This window comes from Cygnus atratus, chromosome 2 (genome assembly GCF_013377495.2).
Source record: "Cygnus atratus isolate AKBS03 ecotype Queensland, Australia chromosome 2, CAtr_DNAZoo_HiC_assembly, whole genome shotgun sequence".
Taxonomy (NCBI): domain Eukaryota; kingdom Metazoa; phylum Chordata; class Aves; order Anseriformes; family Anatidae; genus Cygnus; species Cygnus atratus.
The window spans coordinates 67,755,236-67,779,044 of record NC_066363.1 but is presented as its reverse complement, the minus strand read 5'-3'; positions in this window follow the sequence as shown (position 1 = coordinate 67,779,044).

Below are 23,809 nucleotides of genomic sequence, written 5' to 3'. Positions count from 1 at the left end.
TAGTAACTTACTGCATGCAACTGAATTATGTTTAAGCTCATAATAATAACAGAGACTTCTGTCAGTGCTGAGCAACAGGTATGTCAGCCCCCCTTGCTTCTTCTCCTGAAAGAGAGTTCTAACAGTGCGCGAAATGAAGGAGGATGAGGTAATGATAACTGTCTCTAACCTTCAACAAGAAAGTCAAGCATTGCTCATATGGTTCTTTACTGCAGCAAAACAGTTGGAGATGCTCTCATATGCCATAGCATTTAGTGTAGATTCATATCCAGAGAAGAGTGAGGAGTATTTCTGTGGTTTCATATTTATGTATTTTAGTTGCATGAAAATAAAGCAATTTCTTTTTTCTTAACAGTCTGTTTTGATATTCAATAGCAGTGCATGGTTGTAGGTAGAATGAAGAACCCAGTTTAGACAGTGCTGCCAATGGAGACAATGAAATTACTCAGACATTTAAAATCAGGTTTGAATACTGCTGTGGATCAGGATCTGAAAGTGTAATAGAAGAGAGAAGACATGTTTTTAATCTGATTCTACAGTAAAAAAAAGCTAACTGTTACTAGGAATTATATCCCTATTGAGGATTGAGTGTTTATTGTAGGAAATGCTCAATTCATGAGAAAGTATTTAGCAAGATAAGGATTAATTGTGTTAAATTTTTATTTGGAGATCAGTTTTACCTGTTCTTAAATTACTCTGTGGTATAGATGTAAAAGAAACCAATGTTTTCCTCTGCAAAAGTAATTTCACTTAAGCTACAAAATAATTAGAAATTTGAAGCAATTAGAGCACTAACCAGTCATTCAGAGATAGTATCTCCAAACTAAATGCTTTCTTGGGCAAATATGCCCTGAGCTGGGAGACCTTTACACCCTGACCACGTTACAGGGCTCTTTGTCAGAGGGCTCTGGAATTAATTCTCTGGCCCATCACTGCACTCAGAATGCTGCAACAAGTACCTTTTATGTGTTCCTTTTCTTAACATTATAATAAATGTTACTGTGGTAACTTCCTGCATTAAATATACATATATAAATATATATAAATATATATATATAAAATTATTTCCTGTATACCTGGCTCTGTGCATTCAGTCATTTATCAAACCTTGCTACTGACAGACAGCTTGAGCTTTTTCTTTCAGGCTAATGATTTCATTATCTGAGGTTCATGCTGGTATTTGAGACTTACATTTTAAAGTCTGGAGTCCCAAAATACCAGAAGTATTAAGGAAATGTGGCTGTGGCAATTATTTTTAAAATAATTGGGAGAAAGGAAAGAAAACAGAAAAGTGAAGCATATGTAGCAATAGATGTTTTAAAAAAATCTTTAAATACCAAATACCAAGAGAAATAGTTAAGTAGTTTCTCCTTTCACTTAAAGCAAAGAAGAAGAAAGAAGCTACTGCACCACAGAGAGAAAGGAGAGGTGAAAATGGTGCTGCTTAATGCAGAGCCATGCCCTAGATTTTATGCCCAGATCTCCTAGACACCTCATAAAAGACAGAAATACATCAGTGGCTCCAGAGCAACTTTTATCTCAAAGAATGACGGCAGGCAGCAGGGAGAGGCATTTCTAGAAAGGCAAGTCCAAAAATTGTTCTGCTTGTTGTTCCTGCTGCTGTGTTTTTTGAAGCCTCTCCAGGAGCCTCTGTGGTGGGTAGCAAAACTGAAGAAAGCATGCTTTTTGTCCTTGCAGGACTATAGCTTAAGGCCACGCACACAGGGGACAGAAGCCCAAGCTGACTCATAAGCAAGCTATTAAAGGTACTAAGCCTTCATGTCTGGTTATTGCAGAGCTGAAAGGACTGATATTAGTGCTATTCCTTGAAGACGGATTGAACGGCCTTCACAAGCCTCATCATCTCACACAGGATGATGTGTTAGGGCAGGGTCAAGCTTTATGAATGCAGGTTCCTGGCACAAATAATTTCCTGGATCCGCTCACCCACCCAGAGTCCAGCTCCCTGTCTGGTAATTCTGTTATTTTGATTTTAAATAGGGCTCTCTGCAGATAAGGTGGGCTGTTCTCTAAGAGCCATTTGCAAGATTGGGCCTAAGGGCCTAATGTTTGTAGCTTTTCATTTCACTTAGAGGTACTTGGAATGAAGCTCTTTATTCTTTCAAAGACTGATCCAAAGGTAAAAAGGAAAAAAAAAAAAAAAGAAGCGAAAGGAGAGGAGAGGAAAGGAAGGGGAAGGAAAATGAAAACGAAAGGAAGGGAAACAAACAAAGGGGAGGAGAGGAGAGGAGAGGAGAGGAGAGGAGAGGAGAGGACTACCTCTGAGTCTTCTACCTCTGAGCTGTAGTCATTGCTATATGGAGTATGGTTGGGACCATGAGGCATCTGCTTGTCAAGCGGCATGTGCATCCACTCCCTGATAGAACAGAAATCATTTCTCTCATGACATTAGGTTAGGGGATCTAGATATGTGAATTTAGAGGACAAACAGCTTCTGGTGAGCAGATGATCTGTCTCAAGGTTAACTTGCTGCCTGATGATAAATATGGTTGCAGTCCTGCCTCTTTTTCTTCCTTTTTTTTTTTTTTTTTTCCCTTTTCTTTTCTGTGTGTGTGCACATGCAGCCTTGCTTTCATTAAATACAGATTTTCTTGGTGTTTATGCAGGAGATAAGTGTATTTTCATCAAGCTGGTTGCAATTGAATGGAGCATGCCAAACTTCCCAAAGCAAATACAAGCTGCCTGCTACATCTCTACTAGAAGAACTTAACATAGAAGACAAATCTCATGTCAGCCCTTTGCTTGGGAACAATTAATGCACATTCTTCTGAGTTCAACTTTCTAGAGCTCATGTTACAATGTTCCTTCCCAATTATGCTTAAAACACAGCAGTATATGTCGTTTCTATTTAAGGAATACACTAATGTGTTGTGTCATCCAACACATGGTAGAAGTGTTTCAGTTCCCAGGGGAAGTGATGCGTGTGTTGGGGGAGTAGCAGACACACAAGTCCAACTGCGAATATTCTGTGCAGTGTGCTCCACTTTTCTGAAAGTGAAATTCTGCCTTTAAACAAAAAATACTCCTGCTAGACAAATACGAAGAGAATGGGCAGAAAGATCACTGAGGAAATGTTGCTAACAACATCCATGTGTATTTAGAAAAGGGACAGGAAGTCGAAATAGAATTAAAAAATGAATTGCCCCTGAGCTTTAACAGAGCCCATAGGGTGACACCCTGGGGAAGATGTGTGGTAGTGCTGCACTGGGCTTTGGTGGATCTGGGTACCTGAGGGGAGCCAACCCAACCAGATTATCCTGTATGATATGTGTGCGGTGAAGCATCCCTGTGGGGGCTGTTCTGGAAAATGTGGCTGGTCCAGGGACATCAGCTTTTGGTGCAGAGGGCATGTTACTGCTATGCCCTGTGCCAGCCTGCTTGCCCTTTTGTCGCTTCTCCGCCTTGTCTTGCTGTCGAGTGCCTTTACGCAGTTGCCAGTACGGATCTCCAAATGGCATTTAGGCAGTGCAGACAAATGCACGGTAATAATAAGTGAAGAGTTTCAGTGAAATCCTCCTATGCGTGCCCCTCCTGCTTCCTCCAAATGCTGCCAGACGTTCCCTTACCAACACATCATGTTCAAAAAAGAGGTGTGTTGGGCAGCGTCAAGACATTAGTGTTGAAGACAGACAGCCTATTCTGTCTGCCCAGCTGCTAGTACTCACTGTATCTGCAAAACACCTCACCCTCTAAAATGTAAAGTGGTCAGGAAACTATTCAAAATGGACTGCATTGCTTGTGGACCTATGACAGAAGTATTTTTTGACTGTGCTATGTAGGTGTGGGTCCATGTGCCTTGGCCAGTTTGGTCATTGCTGTTTAAGTCTCTGGGCTTTTTTCCTCTGCAAAGCTTGGTGCTACAGTGAAGCAGATGATTGGAAAATCAAACCAGAAAGCAACAGAAAGTCTTTAGGAAAGAGCATGTGCTTCGTGGGGAGGGGAAAGAGAGGGCAGCGATGAGACTGACAGAGTTGTTGATGCAGCTGATGCTCCCAGGGCAGGGGACCATGGCCCAGCGATGGCCTGAGCCGGCCTGAGGGAACGTGTGTGATGGAGGTGGGAGCAGCAGACAGAGAGGGTCGGAGCTACCCTGGCAGTTACCACAGATTGCTGCAGGTTTGTGCCAAAAGGCTTTTTTGGTCCTAGTGTTTACACTACCTTTGTTCACTGGCCCCAGTCATGGCCTCAGTGCATGAGGAGACTCAGGTCCCCTTGCCTCCATGACTGTTCTTGAAAGTCTTGGCCCCCTTGCTTGCCGTGGTGGCCCTTACAGAGCTGCCTACAGCTGCTCTGAAATGAGGACTTAACTCTTCGCAGGGAGCTGAGACAGCTGGCAGTACGTTTTTGCAAAGGAAGACAGCCTTTCTAAAACAAACCAGCGTTTCTTGATCAACTGGATGAGCACACCACTTGGTCTGGGGCTCTGTCTCAGCAGCATCCTTGTTGGGCAAAGAGCAGCACATCTGTTTGAGCTTTCTTTCTCAGACCCAGAAAACATTTATCAGTGTCTCTGACACCCCCTTAGCTGTCACATCTCTGCATCACCTGCTGCCTTCCTCACAGGACCTCTCCAATCAGGGAAAGAGTCTCTGTTCAAAAGCAATGCTCAAAGTAACATTGCTTTCTCCCAGAAGATGCCATTCCCCAGTGTGCTCTGCCAGGCTCCAGATGGGTCATTCACCTCCAGATCAGATGAGTGAAAGAAAATATCACCTTTTATTCTGTAGAGCTCCTTCTCTTTTAGCTGTGGGGAAGAGTTTAACCCATTCCCCTTACAAACAAAATGCAGGCTGTTGAATCATGTACCCTGAAAGTGAACATATTTAAAAATATTCTTCCATTCACCACACTTAAGAAAATGGAGTTTTAAGGCTGCCTTGGTAATTAATTGTTTCAATCTTGACACTTCTCTTCTACGTGGCAAACATTCACCTGTCAGGATCATACTTTACCACTGCCCTTTAAATCCAGCACCTTTTCCAGGTTTTAATAGCTGCTGCTTCTCTTTCACATCCCTCCCTGTCTGCCTGCAGCAGTTGCTTCAATTTTTCTTCTTTTTCCCATAGCAGTTCCTTTTATCAGCGCCTCCTCAGTCCTTTGCACTGCTCCCCACATCTCTTCTCCCAACCTGCAAACCCTCTCAAGACATCTCTTGGCCTATTTCCCATGTAGGAATCCATGTTCCTTCCATACCACCCTCCGTATCACCACACCGATACTGCAGGTCACGAGGGCATGGGGTATGTATAACCCACTGGGGGAAAAAAAAGCGGTCCTGATTTTAAAAATGGGGGCACTTCGCAACCCAAGCCACTTGCACTGGAATTTTAGTCTAGGAGGCTACTTGAAAGAAAAAAGCTCAGATGGAAGCAGTGCTGTTTGGTTTTGCAGTACATTTTCTGTGCGAGAATAGAAAGTTTGGAAAGGGATGAAATGAAGTTGTGGAATTTCAATTTTGAGCCAAAGTCATCTTTTTGGGGATGCGTATGTAATTTCCATTCATTGGTGTCCTAAACCAGTTGTGGTTTTGGCATGTTCAAAATGAAACAGGATTTGAAATATATCAATATTTTTTTGCATAATGAAACTTCTATCAGGTCTGAGTACTCCAGCTTCCTACTTCTTCTGGAGGCACCCTTTTTAAATTGGAGTACTGCTAGATGTGCTTCTGCATGCTTTTTTTTTAATTTTCTATTTTTTTTTTTCCAGTGCTTTCGTCTCACAGTGTCACAGTGTTACCACCAGTGGTTTCCTCATTTTCAGTCTATACTCAATTTACAGTTCCAGGGCAGTAGCTGGAGTGGCACAGCCCATGTCTTAGAGAGATAATTTTGTATAAAACAACCAGAAATAAAATTCAAGGTTTTCCTATTTTGCTACAGAGAAACCAATACAAAGAAAGTGTCTTTGTATTTCTTAAGCCTCCACTCAACACTCACAGCATTCAGATGCTGCAAAAACAGGACTTCCTCACCCTAAACTGGAAACATTTTCCTTTAAACACTCCACCAAAATAAAGGACTAGATGGAGTCATTTCAGCATCTGGGAAAAAACAAAACAAAACAAAACAAAAAAAACACTTTCAAATTCCCTACAATTTCAAAACTTGCTTTGATTTCTACCAAACTTCTTGTTTGAAGGAAGGGATAAAATGCAACAGAAAACATTCTAATACAATATCCTTTCTGTGTGGGTAGCTAAGGGACTTAAAATCACATCAGGGTTTGATTTATGATAGCGAAGGTGATGAGTCTAAGCAAATTATCTGGATAGGGAATCATTAGAGGACATTCAGAGCTACCAATGGGATCTTCTTTTACCTGTGTTTTCTGATAACATTTCAAAAATTCTCAAGAGGCACCAGCAGTTCATGTTGCATCTATTAAAGGATCCAAGAGGCTCTAGCTAAATTATTATTTATTATTTGTATTATACTATTGCCTAAATGTCAAATGATTCACAGCTGTTCCAAAAAGGTACCGTCTTTTCTACTCACAGCATCTTTCCCCCATTGCAGGAATTTACAGCGGATATTTTGCAGTCTGGGTTATTGCTGAGGTGAAATTCCTACCCCCAAGATAGCAGTTGTTTTACCAAGCTCCAGCCCATCAAGCTGTGTGCCGTGTCACATCGCATCATCCTGTGCCACACAATGGTATTGACAACTTCCTCCCATGTTCCCTCTCCCAGTTGGTGATGCTTTTCCCTGGAGAGCATCGGTTGCAGATGCAACTGTGTGATTTAGTACAGCTGAGCACCTGGCAGTCCCTGAAGGGTTCACTGAGCAACACCCCGATGCTCGCTCAATGGATGCTGCTGTCACTTGTCCCCTCTCGCAGCGCTTACGGCCTGCTGAAGAGCAGAAAGAGGTCAGAGCGGCTGACCCGGGTTCCAGTTTAAGTCATGGGGATTGCACTTTCAGTTTATTCCCCAACTTTATGCTTCATCACCTATCGCGCAGCTCTCAGAGGAAAAAAAATAAAAGTAGATCTTACACTTTGGAGAAGCAGCGAGTATATTTAGCTGCTGCTAATCTTGTAAGTTTTGTTACTTTGTGTATGGCTAGCCATCCATTCTGTCAATTACCAATGTGGTGCTTTGACAATAGTGGAATGAAATTCACAGCTACACAGTCACAGCTTGAAACTTTGCAAATGAACATTCATAGCATGCTTCTCAGCTTCCTTTTTATAGAAAAACTGGCACTTACAATTACATACTTTTTAACAAATATTCTTTCTGCATCTCCAGCTTCCAAGTTTGCTTTGTGATCGTTAGGGATCAACCTTGCTCTGCTGAACTTCCCAAAATAAAATGAGAGAGGGAAATTAGGTCCTCTTACAAGTAGGAGTAACTAAAAGAGGTTATTAAATGAAGATATCGGTCATCTGATTCACTCTTTGGAAAATATTGTTAATTTAAAAGTCTTAATATTATATTTGGCATTGCCAGCAGCATCTAATCCAAGAGAAAAGATTTTATAGCTACAAGTTTGTCTCTCTTGGGAGAAAATGGATATGAAACATTAACATAGAAGAAGCCTCGAGGCAAGGAGAAGCAGTTCACTGTCCTTAAATCCACTGTCACTTCTGCTGCAAAGGAGGTGACAAGTGACCACACATGGGGCAAGTAGACCTTCAGTGCTGCTGTTCACAAGGGGCTACACCTTGTGTCTCTCTCAGGGCAGTTAAAATGAATGTCTCATTCACATCTCTTGTAAATCTTATGTAGGCTAGTGCATATTTCTTTTGGGTTTAGCTGAGTTCCAAATGAATAAAGTGGGGCTATCTGTTAAACAAGCTAGGAAAATAAAACAAAACAAACAAAACAAGCAAACAAATAAAGCAGAAATCACCTTATCCCTGGGTTTCATTCAATGCCAGCTACCATAGCTGTGTGGCTGTAGGGCAGGCTGACCCCTACTCTGTATTTTTGTTTTCTTTTCTTCCCTTCCTTCCTGTTCCCACAGATACCCCATTTCTTTTCCTACCCTGTGTCCTCCCAGCATCAGACTGGGGCCCAGTTTTTGCACCCCAGCATCAGTCACAGCATCACCCTTGGGGCCTGACCCTGTCTCCCTCCCTCTGGAAGCAAATTGTGTTTGTCACCGGAGGGCAGACAGACTTATTAGCTAAACTGAAGCATTGCTTAATCATAGCAAAGCTTCATTTAAGAAAAAGAAGGCTGTAGGGTAAAAGAAAGCCTTCGCATAGATCCTTTTTATTTGAGACTCTGGAATAGAGAGGCACAGGAAAAGACTGCCTTCTTCAGACCCTTCAGAGAGGTCTTCCTGCTCCATCCCCATCAGGCATTTTCTCTGTGAATCCAGCACAGACACTTTCCTCTTTATAAAGGTAACTTTATCTAACCAAATTTTATCCAAACGAAGCCCTTTAACTTTTTGCTTGGGTGGGGGGGGGGGGGGGGGGAGGTGTTGATTGTCCACAGTATTGCAGAGAGATCCTCAGGAGAGGGAGTTTTCCATTGTATGTTTAGGAAGTCTTGTTTTCCAGCAGCCTGCCATTACATTTAGCCATGATAGTCATGACACTAGATAGTCATACCATCAATAGTTGAATTGCACAGTTTTCACAAATTATTACAGATAGGACCTATTTCCATCACACTGTTGTGTCATTGATGTTACCAGAAATAAGGTGTTAATGTCTGGTATGGGACAATGCATATCAGAACTGGAGACTAAAATCAGGGGAAATAAATAGAATTTGCTCCACCTAGAATAGAAAAATATCACTGAAGGCACAATGGTGAGTCACAGCTTGTAAAGAGAGTTGGAAGTACACAGAAAGTAATGAGGTTCTTGGACATGTCTTTATCTATCCTTGTTTGTGAAGAAATAGCTATCAGTAGAACTGTATTGACTGTATTGATTTTTTTTTTTGAAAAATATAGATTACAGTGTATTGTTTAGGAAATTTTTATATTTATTCCCCCCTTTTTTTAACACAGAAATTGTTAGCTGAGTTTTTAAAATTTCTCTTTCTCCTTTTGCTCCTCTGTCTTTTCAGTCATACCGAACTCTCTGATGATTTGGAAGACGGGAGAAAAGATCTGGAAAAAAAACACTCCTGTTCATTCATATGCTTATAGTTGCAAAAGATGAAAGTAGAGTGAAAAGTCTAGAAAATTTGGAAACCCTCTGAAACCACAATGCTTGTTTAATTTTATATAAGATACCCCATAAAAAAAAAAGGAAAAAAAAACCTAAATCATATTCCTTAGCCAAATCTTGTCCCTGACACAATCTCATTTCTTATAGGAAAATTTTCCAGATGATTATTTCCAGGCAGCAACAGTTGCTAGCTGTAGGAATGACAGAACAATTGGAGCAGCGAAGCTTTAAACTATTCTTTTCCTCCGGGTAGTCTTGAAAGAATATATTCACCCACTTACTAAGGGTGAACAGGTTTTTAGTAGATGACTAAAAGATCATTTCTTTCTCATTGACATCATTCATCGTGATAAGTATCTTGATTCTCAACTTTCCTATAGGCATTTGCAAGTAGGGAGGTTAAGTAGAAAATGTGACAATGGTTGCAAAATTCAGCTTCATTGACAATTTGCATGTGTTTTTGCTGAGTTTATGTAACTACCAATTTGTGTGACACAGCAGTGCAACATACAAGAAAGGTGGACAAACTACATGGCAATGCTGATATCATTGTTGATGCTGTTCAACAGGGAGGCTGTGGGGAAACCATCCTGATTCCGTATCATGCATTGCCCCATACACATATCGGTATCTGCAAAATGCACTTTCTCAGGTAGTACTGTACCATCCAAAGAGAGAAAGGAAAGCAAACTTTGCTGGTAAACAGTCAGTGGGTATGACAATCAGATTGGATTAAATAATTAATCTGCAATAATGGTATCTAAACAGGAAGGCAGAGTCAATTTGGCAACCAAGGGGATGGAATGTATTTGCTAATGCTGGGGAAATGTCTTCATCAGGAGAGAAAAACTAACCTTGAGCTGAAAGCCATCTAAGCTGTCGGCTTCTGAGGACAGACTTTGGCTCAGCATGTGGCAGCTAAATTCAGCACAATTTACAGCCCCACAGTCATGATTAGGTTTCCAATACGAAGCTTGGGAATTCAAATGCCTGGGAGTAAAAGTGTCCATTTGGGGAGTCTTGCCCCATTATGTTACATCTTCAGGAGTCTAAAGACACCTAAATGACACATGCCATGGGTTTCTGTGATAAGCCAAGCTGTCCTGGCTTCAGGAAGTGGCAGCTCAATGATGCAACTTCTGTCAGCACACTGCACTGAAATCTGTGAGTTTTCCTTTGACTGAGCTGGGGCTGAATTTCTCACATTTCACATTCCTGCTCTCCTGTGTGCTGCCGCTGCCTGTCAGCACAGTCTGTTCGTAGGTGGGTAGATGCCACCCTGTGATCTGCTCTTCCCCTTCCCTTTATGAGTCTGTAGCCTTAGGTGCCACTGAAAATGCTACCTGGTGGCTTGCAAGTGCCTGGGTGCACATGCACTCATGTGTGTACAAGCATATATGTGTGTGTGTTCATAAAATAGCATGCGTATTTATATCAACGCCCAGGCAGCCAAAATAAGTGGTGATTAACCTGTATTCTTCTCTGAAGTTTCTGCTTCAAAAGCAAACTAACATCACAAGAGGACCTAGGTGCCTAAGGCGGCAGATGAAAGTCTGCTGGGATTTAAAACCATCCCCAAATCTGACATATCGATGGGTGTTTGATGTCGACAAGCTTGTGAAAACCTGTCACTCACTGGTTTGTACCTCTAGATCGTAAATTCCTCTTAAAAAAAGTTTGGTCAAAACAGGGTGTGGTCCCACTCTGTTCCCGGTGTGTGGAATCCCCTGCCATTCAGGGTCACGACACCAGCCAGGGTCGGCTCCAGAGAAGAGCGCTGCAGCTTGCTGGGCAGCCTCCACTGCTGGCAGCTTGGTGGGCATCAGGCTCCAAGGGAGATGGAGAAGGTGGGGACCTAGCTGCTCAAGCTGGCTTGCCGTGAGACAAGGTGAGCCCAGTGCTAGGCTTTAGGATCTTTTTGCTTTTATACAACGTATAGATTGAGGAGGGGAGGGAACTCTGTTCATTTTTTAAGTCTTTTTTTTTTCTTCCCTTTTTGTTGTCTTTCTGTTAGTTCTAAGGAAAAAGAATCTCAAACCCCAGGTCTTGTCCCCTCAGTTTAGTAGTTGAAGCGCTGCTTGAGTACTGAATTTTTAGTATTTGGATTTCCCATAGTTGTTAAAATAGATTCTAGCAGAAATACAAGTATCAAAAACCAAAGTCAGCAAACATTTGTACTTAAAACAGGCAGGCTAAAAAGTATCTCCCCTCTGTGCAGATTCCCTCTTTAGCTTATGCTTTCTACATGGTGAGGTCAAATTACCACACATTCTCTCTTTTGCTGTAGGCTCTTGTTTGGATGCTAGGCCAACAAGGCAAGCATCCTGGTGGGGGTCTGTTATAGACCACCGAACCAGGATGAGGAGACAGATGAGGAGTTCTACAGGCAGCTGGCAGAAGTTGCGAAATCACCAGCACTTGTTCTCATGGGGGACTTCAACTTCCCAGACGTATCCTGGAAGCACGACACAGCCCAGAGAAAGCAGTCTAGGAGGTTTCTGGAGAGCGTGGAAGATAGCTTCCTGATGCAGCTGGTTAGTGAGCCTACCAGGGGAGGTGCCCCGCTAGACCTCCTGTTCACAAACAGTGATGGACTGGTGGGAGATGTGGTGGTCAGGAGCTGTCTTGGGCAGAGTGACCACGAAATGGTAGAGTTCTATACAGGACTATAAGGATGTTGTATAATGTTGTTTTTGATGTATAAGGACGTTGTAATGCTGTGCAGGGACAAAATTAGAAAGGCCAAAGCTCATCTGGAGCTCAATCTGGCTACTGCCGTTAAAGATAACAGAAAATGTTTTTATAAATACATTTACACGAAAAGGAGGACTAAGGAGAATCTCCATCCTTTACTGGATGCGGGGGTAACTTAGTGACAAGAGATGAGGAAAAGGCTGAGGTACTCAATGCCTTCTTTGCCTCAGTCTTTAGCAGCAAGACCAGTTGTTCTCTGGATACCCAGTACCCTGAGCTGGTGGAAGGGGATGGGGAACAGAACGTGGCCCTCATAATCCACGAGGAAATGGTTGGCGACCTGCTACAGCACTTGGATGTATGCAAGTCGATGGGGCCGGATGGGATCCACCCGAGGGTACTGAGAGAACTGGCAGAAGAGCTGGCCAAGCTGCTTTCCATCATTTATCAGCAGTCCTGGCTATTGGGGGAGGTTTCAGTCGACTGGCAGCTAGCAAATGTGACGCCCATCTACAAGAAGGGCCGGAGGGTAGACCCGGGAAACTATAGGCCTGTTAGTTTGACTTCGGTACCAGGGAAGCTCATGGAGCAGATTATTTTGAGTGTCATCACGCAGAACTTGCAGGGCAAGCAGGCAATCAGGCCCAGTCAAATTATGGGTTTATGAAGGGCGGGTCCTGCTTGACGAACCTGATCTCCTTTTGTGACAAAGTGACGCGCTTAGTGGATGAGGGAAAGGCTGTGGATGTGGTCTACCTTGACTTCAGTAAGGCTTTTGACACCATTTCCCACAGCATTCTCCTTAAGAAACTGGCTGCTCGAGGCTTGGACTGGCGTACGCTTCATTGGGTTAAAAACTGGCTGGATGGCCAGGCCCAAAGAGTTGTGGTGAATGGAGTCAAATCCAGTTGGAGGCCGGTCACTAATGGAGTACCCCAGGGCTCAGTATTAGGGCCAGTCCTCTTTAATATCTTTATCAATGACCTGGATGAGGGGATCGAGTGCACCCTCAGTAAGTTTGCAGAGGACACCAAGTTAGGTGCGTGTGTCGATCTGCTCGAGGGAAGGAAGGCTCTGCAGGAGGATCTGGATAGGCTGGACCAGTGGGCTGAGGCCAACTGTATGAAGTTCAACAAGGCCAAGTGCCGGGTCCTGCACCTGGGGCGCAACAACCCCAAGCAGCGCTACAGGCTGGGAGATGAGTGGTTGGAAAGCTGCCTGGCTGAGAAGGACATGGGAGTACTGGTTGACAGTCAGCTGCATATGAGCCAGCAGTGTGCTCAGGTGGCCAAGAAGGCCAAGAGCATCCTGGCTTGTATAAGAAGCACTGTGGCCAGCAGGTCTAGGGAAGTGATTGTCCCCCTGTACTCGGCTGTGGTGAGGCCACACCTCGAGTACTGTGTTCAGTTTTGGGCCCCTCACTACAAGAAGGACATGGAGGTGCTCGAGCGAGTCCAGAGAAGAGCAACGAAGCTGGTGAGGGGTCTGGAGAACAAGTCTTACGAGGAGCGGCTGACGGAGCTGGGATTGTTCAGCCTGGAGAAGAGGAGGCTCAGGGGCGACCTTATCGCTCTCTATAGGTACCTTAAAGGAGGCTGTAGAGAGATGGGGGTTGGTCTATTCTCCCATGTGCCCGGTGATAGGTGAGGGAAAATGGGCTAAAGTTGCGCCAGGGGAGGTTTAGTTTGGATATTAGGAAAGACTTCTTTACTGAAAGGGTTGTTATGCATTGGAATGGGCTGCCCAGGGAAGTGGTTGAGTCACCATCCCTGGAGGTCTTTAAAAGATGTTGATATGTAGAGCTTAGTGATATGGTTTAGTGAAGGACTTGTTAGTGTTAGGTCAGAGGTTGGACTAGGTGATCTTGGAGGTCTCTTCCAACCTAAATGATTCTGTGATTTTGGATGAGGAGCAGTATTTATTTATGTGAGTCAAGACAGATTTGTCATTAATGAGATTTCTTCCAGAAGTGCAAGGCTAGTTATCTAAACCTCTAGTTCAGAACTCAATTAGGCTCTTAGTTCACTTTAAATTGCTTCAAGTGTAAGAAACCTGCAGTCCAAGGTATTTATTTTTCCAGGCTATACTATAAAAGTTCTGCTCTGAAAAAGGCTGATAAGGGAGTCATGGTGCATATACAGACAGAGGGAGGACTGAAACCATTGAGATCAGACACATTTAACAGTCTTCTAAGGCACCTATCTGTATTTTTTTTGGAGGATACACACATTTAAAATTGTCCTTAAGCTACTCAGACATGATAGTGCTGTAGATAACAAAACCTTGAAAAGTCTTAAGGCGACTCAAGACTCTGAGCTGCTCCCGAAGAAGACTACCTCTGTCCTCCACAGGGAACTGAGGAAGACTAACATCCCCAGGCTGAAGCTGATCTTGCAAATGCCTCTCTGAGATTCTTAAGGCATTTTAGTTCCTGTGTATTTTGATTATTTAATCCCAAAACCTATGTTAGTGCCTGCATACCTTTGAGGATTTGTGCAGTGGGTGGTTTGGCTTGTACCCAAGACTTTCAGCTGAATATTAAAACTGCTAATGGAGCAAAATATTTGTTAACTGTAAATGAAAACCTTTTCAAGGTGTCTTTATAAAACTAGAAGGCACACAAATAGTTTCCTCTGTCCTTTGTGGATTATCTTTAAGAGTACCAATTGAAGTACATTAGAAATACCCTGTTGTCTCTGAAAGCTCATGATGAAAAGTACTGGCATTATTATTTAGGTAAAAATCAGTGTTTTTGTCCTGAGTTATTCCTTTGAAAAAGTGCTAGTTTAGTTTAAGAACTGCTATATGCATGATTACGTCTGAGAACTGATATCACCGTGACTTCCCTCAGCCCATGTTTGCTTTGATAACCAGCCATGTAATACAGACCAACTCAAAATAAAATCTTACACTGGTACACTGTTAGCTGTGACTGCATGGCAGAGACAGTAGCATTTTGCAGTTGTTGGTGTTTGATGCGCCTGGGTTGTAGCAGCCTCTAGAATGTGCTTTTATCATTAGGAATATTGACTTAATGTTTACTATCTTGGCTTCAAATACACATCACGGATTTTTCTGTGTTTCTACACAACAGCAAGCAGAATAGCAAACCTTGAGACTGCCGAGAAGGAAGCTGCAAACAGACCAAAACCATTGCAATTTATGTTTGTAATTTTATTATTGGTTCCTACAGTTTTTCTTTTCCCCAGGATAAAACAAGCGAGAATACCTGAATCGGCTCTTTAAATCCGTAGCAGGAAGCTAGAAAGAGGGTGGCTTGGCAAGTGTTTATGGAGAGACTCGGGCTGTGTCTGACTTGAGAGACCTTTGGTTTCCTGAGTCCAGAGATACAGAAGTGTAGTATGCAATGCAAATTAGGCAACCCAAACCAAAACAGCCAGGCGAGTCAGCCACCAGTGTTCTGACTTGAGGTGGAAAAAAGTCCCACTGCATCCCTGTCAAGAAGGAAGGAAAGCCAGCCACGTAGGTGGGAAAGGAGCTGTATCATGCAACAGCCATGGTGTTGGGAAATGCAGTGCTGGTAGTCATACCAGGGTCACACACATCTCCTGTTCTGTCTGGATTTAACCTGGCTGTAGTAAGGACTCTCTGCTCCATGTGAAAAGCCTGTAACTTTCAATGGTGGAAATGCAAATATAATTAGGAGTCGCTTAAGTGGGCAGAATCTGATGCTGGGCTTTGGGTGAGGAGCAACATTATTGATCTCAGTAAGAAGGCGCTGGAATGAAAACAGTGGCTAAAAAAGAACCAGTGAGAAGGGAGACCAGATCCTTGCATTTTCCATGGGTCATATTTAAACAAGTACTTTTTAGCCAGATTTCTCCATTAACACAAATCATGAAACTACTTCAGAACTGATGCCCTGACAGGGCGTTATGTCAACTGATTTTCTTAGATACAGTATTTTTTTTATTGCATGAACAATAAAAGAAAAGAGTGCAGATAAAACATCACAGCTAACCAATAAAAATGAAACACTACAGAAGCATTATGATGCATAAAAAATTAACTCCAGGCTCATGTATGCAAAACTTAATTACATAGGCTTCAGATCTCATCAGAGTCATTGTTTAACTGCTTTTCCCAGAAGCTAGGCTGACTCTCTTAAAACATTTCATATCTACCATTAATTTAAAAACAAAACAAAACAAAACAAAACCCACATTTTAAATGCAGTAAATGTCTAAACTTCAAAGAAAATTCAATTTCTTTGTCATGGGCTAAGTTTGCTATGAGGATTTTGTTGTATTGCTATTTAGACAGATGTTCTTCAAATACAAATGTGGCTGAAATAAAACCCTTGAGCCCACAATTAAATTTGGAGTAAATTGGCATTGCTTTATTAAAGCTCATGGGGGCAGATTTGCCTTAGTAGAAGAGTTTGCTCTCGTTTCTTTTTTTGAAAATAAGATTCAACATGGTCAACACCCTAAGCAGGAGACAAGGGTTTTGATTCTGGGTAAACCTGAGTGGCTGCAAGAGAAGTAAACAGTCATTCAGTTAGTATTCTTAGCTGGATAATAAGGAATAAGTAAACTCTGTATTGCTAAATTCCCCTAGTGTTTATGCTCATCTGAAGCTGAACTAAAGGACAAATCCAGAATCAAAACCACGTGTGCTCCGGTCGCTAATGGGCATTGTGGCTGAAGGACCAGATTAGGTTTATAATAGTTCTGCAGCTTGGAGAGCCCCATAATGTCTACTTGCGATGGTTTAATTAGAAAGATTTTAAAATAAAGTTTATAGTAAGTTGTAAGAGGGAGGCCCTAGGTTGGCTGCCTGCAAGGATGATTTTTTGGTATTTCTGTCTCTGTGAAATGGGAAAGTTGTTAGAAAGAAGAGCTTTTCAGACTATATGGATTTCCCTATTTTGGACATACTAATGATAAAAAGTTTTCACAAATCTATCCTAATGCTTGAGGATTGTTTTTCTTTGCTAAAAAAAAAAAAAAAAAAAAAAAAAAAACCAGAGGCTTTCGTGGGCACTGGAAGCTAAATGCAGAAAAAATAAACTGTTTTGGAGAGAGGTTCTAAACATTTTTAACACATCATTCAGTGTCCACACAGGCATTTTTGAAGCATAACTGTTCTGCATAACCCCTGAAGCATAACCCCTTAGACCTGGTTGTGATGGGGGATGTTCCTGTGCCTAATTTCTCTGATGTGGGACAAAAGAAGCTCCCAGGGAAAATAAATGAGCTTTAATAAGCTGGAATACGTTGTGAATACTTCTGGTGGGTTCACAGAGCTTTAGGGAGGCTCCTGCAACACCTTCCCCAGGAGGTCCCTGGGACAGTTCCCACGTGGATGCCCCTGGCTGAGCCTGGCTGGCTGCTGCCACCAGGGAGGGTTGGGGCATCGCAAGCACCTGGCTTTGGGGCAAGCAGGTGATGGTGGCAGCTGGAAGGGTTCTAAAGATGGAAGGTGTGCAGAGGTGAAGGTACATGTATATATACACTTGTGTCTTGCAAGGCACATGCATACATATGCTCTGGCTGCCAAAGCATCTGCTGGTTCTGCTTATTCTGCTTTCATACTGCCCAGTGTTGTAGGGACCAACAGAAAAAGCTTTAAATAAGAAAAGAACAAAAGAAAGACGGCAGGAAGGAGGAAAGGATCAGAGACACCGTATAAGCAGAGGGGATGACTGGCACATATTGCATCTGCCTCATTTTTCCTTATTCCTACTTATCCCTTGACTCCACTCATGTAGGCTCCATGGCAATTAGCTTTGGGATGTATTTACAGGTGATAAAGGGAGAGGTTTTTCCATCCAGATAGAAGTGTTTAAATTGCACTTGAATATTTTAAAGCAACTTCAGAGCTGCATCTGACATAGCTGGAACCTGCTTTTCATACTGGAATCTCAAGTGGTCTTTGCTGCCTCCTTCATCATTCAGGCAACGACTTTTATGCAAAAATGTGTCTATGTGCTAGGACAAAAATTAGATAGCATTGCCTCCTCATAACTATGTAGCAGAGATCCTTTTGTCTATATCTTAGAATTAAAGGAGCATAAATACATTTGTGCTTCTTCAGAAAAAAGTTTGGAACCAATTTTTTTTTTCGTGAATCCAAGTGTGCAGCTGTGTTCATCTGTAAACCTATATTTCTGGGTAGCTGCAAGTACATAATAATGTTGACAAGCAATTATCAGAGTTGTGTGTCCAGATATGACCCTTACACACATGATTTTCCAGCTGAAAGGAGGGTCTGCCTGACATTTAAGTGGTAATGATCAGACAGGAACAAAAAGAGGAGTAAAACTATATTTCTTTGATTCCCCTGAGTTCCTCTGAATCTCCCCAGACATAAATGGTAGCCTCACTACATGTAAGTACCAGAAGCATGCCAGAGACACTGCTTACTTCATCCCCTGTCAATCTGAACAATCCTTTATTTTTGTGGTGTCTGGATGCAGCACAGATTTCTGTCCCTCTCTGCTTTCTGTCCTGCTGTCTGCCTTTTCATTTCCAGTCACCAGTGCCAACCCAGCTAAATTCCTGCTTGACATAGCTGAAACTCAGCCGTAACAGCGGGTCCTCAGAAATGCCCCAGATAATGGACAAATGCCACAGTTCTCTCAGCATCTGTGCTAACCTTGAAACCCTACCGGTAGGCTCAGTGCAATCAAAAACTCATCAGTGAAATCAAGCTGGGATTTGATCTTGGGAGCTAACAGGAGAAAAAAAGATGACTGTGCAAATACGGCGTGGCTTTCGAGAGGGGAGATGCACAAAGCCATTCTTAATCATCAGCAACTCAACAGAGTAGTGATAGGAGGAACTGGCAAAGCCTGTCAGCATGTGTGTTAATCCAGTTAATTAGAGGGAAAGGACAAACTCCTCTGGTAGCACCTATGCAATGGGCAAACTCTCTTCATATTTCATTAGGATGATTGTTTTAAAGGTTGCAGGCAAAACTGTTCCTGTGTTGCTGTAGAGCTTTCCTTCACTGCATGGGCTAAAGCTGGGGCATGTCAGAGGGCAAGGGGGGCTGGCAGGTAGCATGGGGAAGGAGGAAGAAGTGTGGGAGAGAGAGGGTAATGTGAGCTCCTCTCCCTCCTCTTCTGCCTTGATCTTTCAGCAAGTTAAAAGAGAAAAAAAAAAAAAAGAAGAAGGAAAAGGAAAAGGCTGCAATGTGTCACAAAGGAACAGACTGGCAGACATCTGCCTCTTCCCTTATTTATTTATTCATTTAAAAAAAATAAAGGAAAGGAAAGGAAAGGCTACAGAGCCAACTCTTCACTCCAGAGCCCCCATTCCCTTAACAAACCAAATGGTGGCTGTTGGCAGGGTACTGACAGCTTGTTAATGAAGGAATTCTTGACAAAATGACAACCTGTGTGGGATGCAGAATACACCCACAAAACAGGACTAAGTAATTAGGAGGTGGTGAAAATAGTAACTAACTACTGTTGGGAAGAAGAGGAAGGGGGGAGAAAAAAAAATCTCCTAAATTAGTTATAAAAACAGTTCTGGTTTGAAAAGTATCCCTCTTCCCTTTCCCTGAGAAGACACAACAGTTTCCCTGAAATGTCTGTTTCATCCTCTGCATTTCTCTTCGTGGGGCAAAGGGTGCATCTCAAAAGACTGCACCTGATGGCTGTGAACAGTGTCTTTTTCTTCTGCAAAGATGCAGTAATGGAAGTCCAACAACAAGTTGGCCACTGGGGCTGCTGCTTCTGCTCTCCATAAAGGCCTGCCTGCTTTCCCTTGCTGTGGTTTTCCCTTGATTTTTGTCTGATTGCTTCAGGCAGGTGGGCACAGCTTTCAATGCCTGCAGGAGGTTTTAACCCCCTCCGAAAGGAGGGTGGGTGATGAACCAGCCAAAGCAGAGCACTCAAACTGCACCAATTACAGAGTGGGTCTTGCAGGAAGGCCCATTTTTGAACAGTGGCTCAGCTTTTGTGGTCGTGGCAGCAGCATCGTTCACGACCAGGGCATCAGGATCAGGTACTGCAGCAGTGGTCAGCAGCAGATGTAGCTGAGTCCCTGGCTTGTGGAGGAATTACGTTTCAGATGGTCATTCCATTTGGCTCACTAGGAAGATAACATTCTCCACCCTATCTTGAACACGAGCTCGTGCTAATTTAACTAAATGGCTTGGGGAAAAAAAAAAGAAAAAACAAAAAAGGTTTGTACAAGAAAGGATACTTGAAACAACAAGATTTTTTTTTTTAATGTTGATTTATTTTCACAGAGATTGAAAACTTTTGAACAATTATAACATGCAATAAGCAATTGGGATAAAATGAATTGAAGAAAAAAAACACTCTGAGAGAGATTGTTATTATTATTATTATTATTGATGAAAGCTAGAGTTCTGAGAAATTCAGCTAACTTATTTTGTAGTTTTAATCTGTCTGGCCTTTTACCACCTTTTGCAGTTTCTGGGATTGACACCTACTTTCTACAAGCACAGTTTCAGATAAGCAATATGAACTGAAATGATGTCTTCCATTTATGTCTTCCCTTTTTAAAATAATGAGGATACATGAAGAACATGTAGACCATAGACAACCCAGTTTATATGCATTTTCAATTCTTCATTTTTATTTTGAATGAACAAAGTATCCTCCCTAACTTTATTATGTCTCACCTGTTACTCAGTTAACTTTGTTCCCATTTGTGGCTTTTGTAGGCATGCTCTTTTAAGATATTACAAAAGCTACAAATAAATAACTGCCTGAAGAATTATGCATTGGTTCTTGAAGTGGATAGATAAAAACAGATCTATACATTTAAATCCGTGAACTATTTTTTGGAGGGAACAGAGATTGTCTTAGTTCTGGTTTACTGTGTGAGGTCAAGAATAGACATAAGAAAGAACACTTTAAAGGTTAAAGGCTTCACTTTACAGGTAGCTGTCAAGGCATCTAAAGTTTCAATAACCTACTGTAACAGTGAGAGGCAAAAGTCAGGTCAGGGATATTTCATTTTTTTCCAAGTATACTAACAGAACTAATAATTGCTAATAATTACTAATAATTGAAATAATTGCTTATGAAAAATTGCTTATGAAAAATCTAGAGAATTTTGTTTTGCTTGTATTGTGTGCCTTAAATTACTGGTTTATTTTGTTTTCAATGACTTCTCACCCTGCTCAGTTTTCAAAGAAAGCAAACCAGTGTTTGATGTTGGATAATTACGTTGCTCGGTAGCATTGGCAAATTAATGATAGAAAATAAATGAATGTTTTATAATTTTTATAATTTATAGTTTATAATGAATGTTTTATAATCTGGTTAGTCATCATTTTTTTGTTATGTGAGGAAGTATAGCAATAGTGAAGATGCAATTTTGACCTGTGCAAATGTATGAATGCATATTAGCATTGGCTCATAAGAACCTTGTTTTACACAGATTAAAAAAAAAAAACACACAGGACTGGAAATCAGTCATTTTGCATTCATTTCTGGCAGATGGATTAAAGCTTTTGGATGTGTTCTTATGACAATAGGATTGAGAAATGACTCCAGAAAAGTAGCATGCAGGGTATGTGGTGAATTAATGCACTGAATTTGTTTGAAATACAGATTGTGAGCTCTTTTCTTTTTAGGGGGAGTCACTCCATGTTCTGGACCTCAGCATAGGGCCACAGGATGCTGCCAGCTGAGGGAAAATATATCCAAATACAAAGGAAACAAGGCTTGTTATATGATGGCTATATTAAAAAGGTAAATAAAAAAAAAATTAGTCACAGCACTTATTCAAATCAGAACTGTACTGAAGAGGATAATCTTTCCTTCATGTGTATACTAGGTGCTATAATTGTCTTTTCCACAAATGGGAAAGAAAATGTATATGACCCCTTTATGTTTGTGTAGGTAGTTTAGGGCTGGCTTGTTGATACTGAAATGGGGAGAAGTTCATTTACAGTAAATAGGACTGCCTGGGTGATTGTGTTCCTGGGGTCTGGTTCTTCACTTGTAGACCAAGAGGCAAATATTAAGGCTACCACTGATGTGAACTTCTTAGCCCTCAGGGAAATGCTGTTGCCTGTGCTACTCGTGGGTCTTGACCTCCCACTCCTGGTAACCGTGCAGAAAGTGGAACTGGCATTGGTCTCAGTGGAAAATGCTCTCTTGCAGAGTAGGTAAGAGCTACTGCTCGTTGCTGCTACAGAAAGCAACAGTGAATGGGGCTTGCTCTTCTGACATGCTCAACAAAACAGATTTTAAGTCAAGTGCTTTGCAGGCTCAGGCTCAGTGTGCTCAGTCTTTTGTTGTATCAAACTGTCAGTGAGGAGCCATATACCAGAGAATCTCTTCTTGCTCCAGGGTCTTATTTGTCCAAAGCAATCTGAAATGTAAGTAAATTTCAAGCAACTCATGAGCAAAGCACTTGGAACACTGTCAGCAGAGACAGACGTGTGCAAGCAATGCGGACTCCACTAAGTTGACTTGCATGGGATTTGTTCAGCTGCTGAACAACAAAAAAAAAAGTGATGGTATGAGATCTCTTTCATTCTTGCATATATATTAAGAAACCTGTACATTTATTGTGCTAACTAAAATAAAATGAGATGTCTTTTCAAAACCTGGCAAAGTTTATCTCTTACTACCCCTTTATGTGTGAGCTCTCATTATGCTCAGATGCTCAGAAAAGCATCCAACGGGCAGCACAATAATGATATTTTTCAAAGATCTTTCCCCTGTCTTGTGGATGAGAAAATGTATATCACTTTGCATTTAAAAATCATGCTGTTGGATTTCATATGGAGTAGCACTAAATAGCCTTAAACATGCTTGTTTTTGTGACATTGCAAGGTTATGTTTAATATTTGCAAATTGGTCATTGAAACTTACATTCTGTCCAAACCACAGTAAATATTGTGATTCTTTCAGAGCTACTATGCATTCATATTTCTTTTCTATTTCTTGGGACCAGTTGGAGGTACTGAATACTTGACACCTTTGAAAATGAAATTGGTCAGATAGGTGCTGAAGTAAGGCCAAGGGAACTGTTTTGGGTGGTGATTTTGAAAATCTTGACCCAAGGTCTGTCCTGGAGTGAATCAAGAAAATGTCATTACTGGGTGGAACATGTTCGTGTATCCTACCCATTCAGCACCAGATCTCAGCTTGTCCAAATTTTATGTTTGTTACAACTTCACAGTGAGTGAGTTCTCTTCATGAAGGCTGTCAGCCTTGTGTCTGCATTAGAGCCTGCTATTTGAGTCTGTTTAGATCTGATAATTTGTGTGTGGTAGGTAGAGAAATGAGCAGTGATCAGTAAGCAGCCTCCTTTCCCTTGGCACTCCTGGCCAGTACTGTTCAGGGTCCCTCCAAGAAGGGTATTTGTGGATTTCAGAGCAGAACTCAGCTTTCTACTGTTTTTATCATATGAGCTTGGAAAGCTCCCAGTAACATCAAGCATCCTCTTCCTTTACCAGCCAGTGCTAGCTTCCATGCTTGAATGGGTGCTGGGTCGTGGCACAGTTATTGCTTTCTCTTAAAACAATTGCATTCCCACAAACACTAACCAACTCCAGCAACTGGTGGTGGGTGAGCAAATTGTAAGCTGGAATCTCTGCTGTAGGTGAATTTAACTGCAGTGTAGATGTACATTGAGGGAAGATACAGATGAAGGAGGTTGCACCAGTAGCAGCAATGTACATAAGTGCTTTATAAAATTTCTTGGAGAGAAATGGCACCATGTTGAATTGTTGTTGTAACTTCAAAATAATTTACAAAAAAAGACTTAGTAGGGTAGGTAAATAAAAATGAGAAACTGAAAACCAAGGCAAAGGGGGGTAAAGGAAATTGTCCAAGGAGGCTGAAATTAAATCATGGGAATTTCTGAGTCCAAGGCATGCATTTAGCTCAATTCATCAGACCCAGCTGCCTGATAATTATTTAGAGTGAAATGTATGTTGGCTTGTTCACTTTATTTATTCACTTTAATCGTCTTGCAGCTCCATCCAAATGCTAGGGC